The sequence below is a fragment of the Anomaloglossus baeobatrachus genome, chromosome 1 (assembly GCF_048569485.1).
Source record: "Anomaloglossus baeobatrachus isolate aAnoBae1 chromosome 1, aAnoBae1.hap1, whole genome shotgun sequence".
In the NCBI taxonomy this organism is placed as follows: domain Eukaryota; kingdom Metazoa; phylum Chordata; class Amphibia; order Anura; family Aromobatidae; genus Anomaloglossus; species Anomaloglossus baeobatrachus.
Genome location: NC_134353.1, coordinates 650,901,826 through 650,909,344, shown reverse-complemented (window position 1 = coordinate 650,909,344; position 7,519 = coordinate 650,901,826).

Here is a 7,519-nt window from a genome sequence, read left to right as displayed (position 1 = left end):
TGGAGATCACAAATCAATACATATCTATGATAAGAGTACTTTACATGCTGCGACATCACTAGCGACTTGTGACATTTGGTGATCGCTGCCGTAGCGAGCATTATCGCTACGGCAGCGTCACACACACACCTGTCACCGCGATGTCACTAAACGGCCGCCCAATAGAAGTGGAGGGGCGGAGATGAGCGGGATGTAACATCCCGCCCACCTCCTTCCTTCCGCATTGCCGGTGGACCCAGGTAAGGAGATGTTTGTCGTTCCTGCGGTGTCACACATAGCGATGTGTGTTGCCGCAGGAACGACAAACATCATCGTACCTGCAGCAGCAACGATATTAAGGAAAGGAGCGACGTGTCAATGATCACCATTTTTAGACGATTTTGCGATCGTTGATCGTCGCTCCTTGGTGTCACACGCTGCTATGTCGCTACCCGTGCCGGATGTGCGCCACTAACGACGTGACCCCGTCGATATATCGGTAGCGATGTCGCAGCGTGTAAAGCACCCTATAGCCTCATCCTGGCTCTCATAGAGCTGTATTGAGAGTTTGTGATGTAACTTCTAATTCCAAGGTAGTCAAAAGTTACAGCCACAAGATGGCGCCGCAAAACAGAAACGGCGCCGAAAAATAATGAAAACGCTGAAGGGTAAGTATAATATCGGGGGCAGGAGACTTAAATTTAAAGCACCACTTTGGCGCTGAAATCCCCCAAACAAAAACAGTAGAATGGTGCTTTAAACTTGCATAAACGCTAAGCCAGTCCGGCAGAAGATTTGTCAGATCAACCACACCTTTCTTGAAGATTAATTATAAAAGTTTATAGTGAGGTGGGGAAAATGTGTAGAATAAATTTGAAATCTGACACAAATCATGTACATTAGGTTTTGCATTCAGCTGAATAAATATCACCCACTAAGGTGGACCTATACTTTTCATGCTTTCATTAGAGAAACCCATACTGGATTCCACAGCAGCTCCAGGAGCGAACATATCACAGGTGCAGCCAGTGTAACTGTACAGGGCCTAGAGGTGGAGGGGACCTATATGAGCTGTGCAGGGGAAATACAATGAAGGACTCTGGGGGCCCATGGCCAGATTGCCCTCATCATTTGTAGTGCACTCGACATATAGGGTGCATTCCTGCAGCTCTGCGACCTACAGTAGAAAATAGCGGAGAAGCCACTGTAAACCGTCATCAGCATCATGACTCAGGCACTTACGTCTTGATAATGTCAGCACATTAACTGCATCATTTTGAAAGTACCCGACCAGAAAAGTAAGAAAGCGATGCCAAGAGAGATCATATGGAGAGGTGAGTGATTTTTCTTTTCTTCTTTTATAAACACAGTGGGGGAGAGCAAAATGAGGGTTAGGGGAGAGGGGGGGATGAGGATAAGACACTATAGAATTGTAATGGTTGCCTGGGGTGGTAATCGCAGTCGAGGGATGCCCTCTTGTAGTCCTCAACCCCACCATCCACACAGCGCGAGGGGAAAGGACAAAAGGATCTATTGTCGGTGTTCCTGGTGGGGTGTTTGGACTTTGTATGCAAGCCATACCTGTGCTTAGGCCCTTGTGCAGACCAGGATTTTCCTGCATGGGATTCTCAGACACAATTTTTTTTTTTTTTTTAACAAACTTTTACTAACAGTTCACACAGTATTTCTGTCACATCATTACTATGGGCACAACACTTAAACATTGTAGGTACGGTACATTCAACTTCAAAATACACTTTTACTGCAGACTGATCCATAGTTCCTGGTACTACTGCTGTTTTTTTCATGTCCTCCTCTTCATTGTCTGACACTAGATAGTCATAGAGTAACACATGACCATGGTCGCATCCCACCTACAGCAACCTGCTACTATTAACAGTTTCGACCGCCATCGGACAAAGTTCATCTACCGGTGATTCCGTGTTGACCTGTTTGCTCAATTATATGCCAAAACATCACTCCAGGACTAGTACCAGTAGAGTCAGTTGCAACTCAGGAAACCAGAGTTTGGGTCTGGTACTGCGGGATAGGGATAGCCCGTTTTCCTGTCTTCCACTGGAGTCTTCTATGCGTGTTCCAGATTCCCTGGGGTGACCCTGACGGTCCAAATTGAATTGACTTTTTTACAGACACCCACTTTCTTTGACCTCAGGTATCTAACTGGCTTGTACACTTCTCCCTCTTGCTATACCTCCCACAGGTACAGCTCTGTCTATTTCTTACTCTTTCTGACTAAAATTTTTATTGAGCTGCACCCTGCAATTGTCTAGCCCATTTTTGGAGTCTTGTGTTTCACTTATATGTCCAATTTGCTTTTTCCCCCACTTTTTTTTGTGCTGTTCCAATACACCGGAAGGAAATAATAATGTTTATAAGAAAACGTGTATTTGCAAAAATTTTCTGGTAGAAATACTTCATTTTCTGGAACAATTTCAAGGGTGCCAACAATTTCTGCCATGACTGTAAATCTTGGAATAAGGGGAGGGGAAAAAAAAGCAAAAAAATGATAAACGACCAGGTCCTTAAAAGTTTAAAGTCTATTTGAAATTGATTAAAAAAAAAACATACACCATATATTTGTTTGTAGAGTTTGGTGTGTTTTTTGAGTTTTGGGATTGTGTTTCAAAATGCGTCATTCTATAGGGATATAATTCTAATGCCATTTTTTAATCAGCTTGTCCAGAACACCAAGAAATTCTAAAAATGTAAAATATACAGTATGTGTGACGATGTTAACCAGAGTGCAGTTAGCCAACAAACCAGTAGATGTCGCCAGAACACAAATAAACAGGAGCTGTTGGGTTAATACAAGCAGAACCTAGTGAGGAACAGTCAAACAAGCCAGGTGTCGGTACACAGAGAGGTCACGTAAGTACAAGTGGACGACCCGAGATAGAGTCAGAGGGCAAGCTGGAGTCGGTACAACAGAGAGGTCACGTAAGTACAAGGTGGCGGGCAGAGATGAAGTCAGAAAGCAAGCCTAGGTCAGGGTATGAGGGAAAGAAGTTAGTAGGAAGGAGTTGGGAGGGGAACAGGGAAACAAGGTAGAGGGACAAGATCAGTTAAGACACTCACGGGAACCAGAGACAAGCACTGCGTATCAGGAAGTTTCACTGGTGGCGCTCCAGAAGAAACAGCTCCCAGATTAGGCGGAGCAGTACCCAAAACAAGGCCCGAAAGGAAAGACCCCTCCCCCACTACAAGGACACAACCGGAAACTGGGGTAAAACATAGGGACCAGCAAAATCTCTGCAGGAAAGAGGAGCCCGCAGAGCAGAATCATGACAGTACCCCATCCTCAATTGGGGGCCACTGGACCTCTAGCTTTCCCAGGAAACCTCTGATGAAACGCCCTGACCAAATGATCAGCTCTCACAGAGTGTGCCGGAACCCGGTGAAAAACATAGGGACCAGCAAAAGCTTTGCAGGAAAGAGGAGCCCACAAAGCAGAATTATGACATGTTACAAATGGAGCAAAAAAAACCCCCAAAAATTATATGAAATAGCGCTATAAATAAATATTGATATTTATGACTTTTTTTTAAAAAAGCCTCAGTTGTTCACTATAATGTGTCTGTATTTTGGCTGTGTGAATGGGATATAAATCCTTGTTTTGTGGACCAGATGTTTGTTTTCATGCTGTGATTATTATCATTATTGTAGATTATTACATTTGGATGCAGCTCTATATAGCAAAATATTCCCAAAGCATCTGTGTCCTGATAATTAGTCTTTTATTATGATTATTCACAACAGTATTATTTCCTGAGAACTTTGATAAAATCCCAGTTGATAACGCTTTTACTTCTGAGAATAAATTAGCCAGGTAGAATGGGATTAGAATTTTTTTAAACCACTGTTTTGCATCAATAAAACTATACGCGATGGCACAGGCCGGAATAATATGTTTTACGTCTCCCTGCAAATTGTCAGAAACGTGAATCAGCCATTTTAGTGAATTCACGAGGAGTAGATTACCTAAATGTAAAATACAATAATTTGCTAATCAGTAAAACAAACAGAAAATAACAATAACTTTTAACCCCTTAGCGACTGAGTCAATTTTGACCTTAATGACCTGGCCAAATTTTAGAAATCTGACCATTGTTGCATTATGAGATAATAACTCTGGAACACTTCAACGGATCCAGGTAATTCTGAGACTGTTTTTTCATAACATAATGTACTTCATGTGAGTCGTAAATTTAGGATGATATTTTTTGCTTTTATTTGTGAAAAAATAAGACATTTGGTGAGTTATGTCACACAAAATGGTTAATAAATAACATTTCCCACATGTCTACTTTACATCAGCACCATTTTTTAAACTTTTTTTTTGTTAGGAAGTTGGGGTTAAAAGCAATTTCTCATTTTTCCAACACAATTTACAAAACCACTTCACATTTGAAGTGACTTTGAGAGGTCTAGGTGACAGAAAATAACCAAAAGTGACACCATTCTAAATACTGCACCCCTTAGAATTCAAAACCACATCCAAGACGTTTACTAATCCTTAACGTGCGTCACAGGAATTGATGCAAAATGCAATTAAAAAAATAATTTACATTTTAACTAAAAATGTTGCTTTAGCCCCAATTTATTTACTTTTCTAAAGGATAGCACAACAAAATGGACTCCCCAATTTTTTTACCCAGTTTCTATGAGAGTGGGTTTCCAGGACTCATCTGTCACCACTAACGTCCGAGGCATCAGCAGTAAAGAGGGTACATATTCCCTTAAACAGTCCAAGCTGCCTGCGGCAGGACCCAGATACCAGAAAGACCTCCAAGTGCTTCACGCCAAGGAGGACTGACAAATATACCAGAGTGCATCGGTAGTAGAGTGGCACCAGGTTGGCTGGCACAGCTGTGGAAGACACGAGCGCACCTGGGATCCAGCACATACCCAGGGCGCGAATCCAGTAAGTAAAGACAAACTGCACTCCCTGTCTGGACGGACTTATTGCTGTGCGCCTCCACGTTAACCCTTCACCTACCCCTGGGGAAAATCCCTGCTCGCGGAGGGCTCCATCATCCACACAGCCCCCATCCATCATGCCCAGTGGGAACCTGCAGCGGCGGCCCTACTATCCCTGGCCACAAACCGCGTGTGACATAGTCGGACTTTATCTTTATTTTTATTTTCCTTTTCATTTAAAACTGTTCGACGGTGCCCCTCGAGCCATGGACCGCTCGGATCCGAGCAGCTCGGCTGCCCCAGGGCGCGACAGCTTTTAAAAACTGGTGTAGTCGGCAGGATTCGGACTAGACCCACCAAAACAGATGACAGCACATTACCGCCAAAATTTAAACTTGCCGCCATTTTATAGACATAAAACCGCTCCAAAAGACAGTAAAAGGGCGCAAAGCCAGTGTCCCCGCCCACGCAGCTTCCGGGCGGAAGAGAATTCACCACCTGACCCGGAAGTCTGCCCAATGCTCTAAGCCCCGCGAGAGTGGTCCTGAGAAAACAAGGGGGCGAGCAAAATGGACGGCAGCAACACGGTGGACCCCAGTCAAGCAGCACCAGCAGCAGTAGCCCCTGGGATGGCGGCACCGATCATGCCAATCAAGCTGCCCTACGTCCTGTTATGGCTTCCCCAGTACGACGGCATGCCGGACACTCTTATTGACTTTAAAAAGAAGATTTGTACGGTACTGGATATATACCCCATGACCGGCAGACAACGGGCAACCTCCAAGGAGTGAAGAAATGCTGTGGTGTCGAGCGGCAGTGGGCCTTAAAGGGCGGGATTACCAGGCAATAGTGGAACCCGTACATTCAGAGGATTGGGTCACGGTTCTGACAGCCCGGGGGGTAGTGGATGTGCACAGGGGCCGGGTCCCAGTACGCGTAATGAATTGTGGGGAGGAGGAGGCAATATTACCAAAGTACACCACAATTGCCAAGCTTTTCACTGTACATGAGAATGCCATTCAGTCAGTGGAACAGACAACCCCATCAGGACCAGAGGAGAGTGATTGCAACAATGAACACCTAGAGGACTGGTGCCAGGAGTTACACGTGGGAACTGATTCCACTCCCTCTTACAAAAAGCAAGGTGTCTATCGGGTGGTACAATAGTACGAGCAAGTTTTTAGTAATCATCCCTTACATTTTGGGAGAGGAAAAGGGTATACCATCACATCCCCACAGGTGACCATCCCCCCATTAAAGAGCGGTATCAGCCTATCCCACCAGCACACTACCAACGTGCCAAAGAGCTGTTGAGGGACATGAAGGAGGCTGGGATTATTAGAGATAGTTGTAGCCCATGGGCAGCTCCCCTGGTCCTAGTAAAGAAAAAAGATGGTATAATGAGAATGTGCGTAGATTACAGGCAAATAAACCGCATAACACATAAAGATGCTTACCCTTTACCATGCATAGAGGAATCCTTAGCTGCTCTAAAAGCTTCTAACTGCTTTTTTACTTTGGATCTTACAAGTGGGTATTGGCAGGTCTCCGTAGCAGAAGAAGACCGGGAGAAGACTGCATTTGCAACGCCATTGGGACTATGTGAGTTCAACAGCATGCCATTTGGACTCTGCAACGCTTCTGGGACCTTCCAAAGGCTGATGGAATGCTGACTAGGACACCGCAACTTTGAGACAGTGCTACTCTACCTGGATGATGTCATCATGTACTCCAGGACCTATGAGGAACACCTGAAACACCTGGCTGTGGTATTTGAAGCATTGTCAAGGTATGGGATGAAGCTAAAACCATCCAAATGTCACCTGCTGAACCCCAAGGTTCAGTACCTGGGACATGTAGTCAGTGCAGAAGGCATAGCACCAGATATTGACAAGGTCACTGCTATCAAGAATTGTCCTAGGCCCACCACTGTCAAAGGAGTATGTCAGTTCTTTGGCCTGGTGGGATACTACAGGAGGTTTATCCCAGGCTACACCAAGATGGTAGCACCTATGCAGGATCTCCAATAGGCCAGAAGACAAAAGGCAAGGCCTCCAACCATCCATTCCATTGGGGAGACAAGGAAGAAGAATCTTTCAACCGCCTGAAAAAGGTACTAACGGGTGAAGAAATGCTGACCTACCCTGATTACAATCTGGCATTCGTGCTGTGTCCAGACGCCAGCAACGTGGGACTGGGAGCCGTGGGGTCACAAGTACAGAGGGGCAAGGAACGTGTAATTGCCTATGCCAGCAGGAAGCTCCGTCTTACAGAGAGAAGTCCAGCTAATTACAGCTCATTCAAGTTGGAATTTCTGGCCTTGGTCTGGGCAGTGACAGAAAGATTCAAGCATTACCTGGCAGCTGCCAAATTCACCTTGCCACACCTGCCAGATGATGGAAGAGATGAAGAGGAGCTGGAAGAAATTGAGTTGCCCTCCTTTCATCACCTGAAACCATCACAGTGTCAGCAAACTCACTGCAGAGATGCAGAAGGAGTCTTGAATCCCTTACCACATCATCAATGGAAGAAGACTCAGGACACTGATCCAGCTGTTGTCATGGTCAAGGAACTAATGACCCAACCAAATGCTCATATGGAG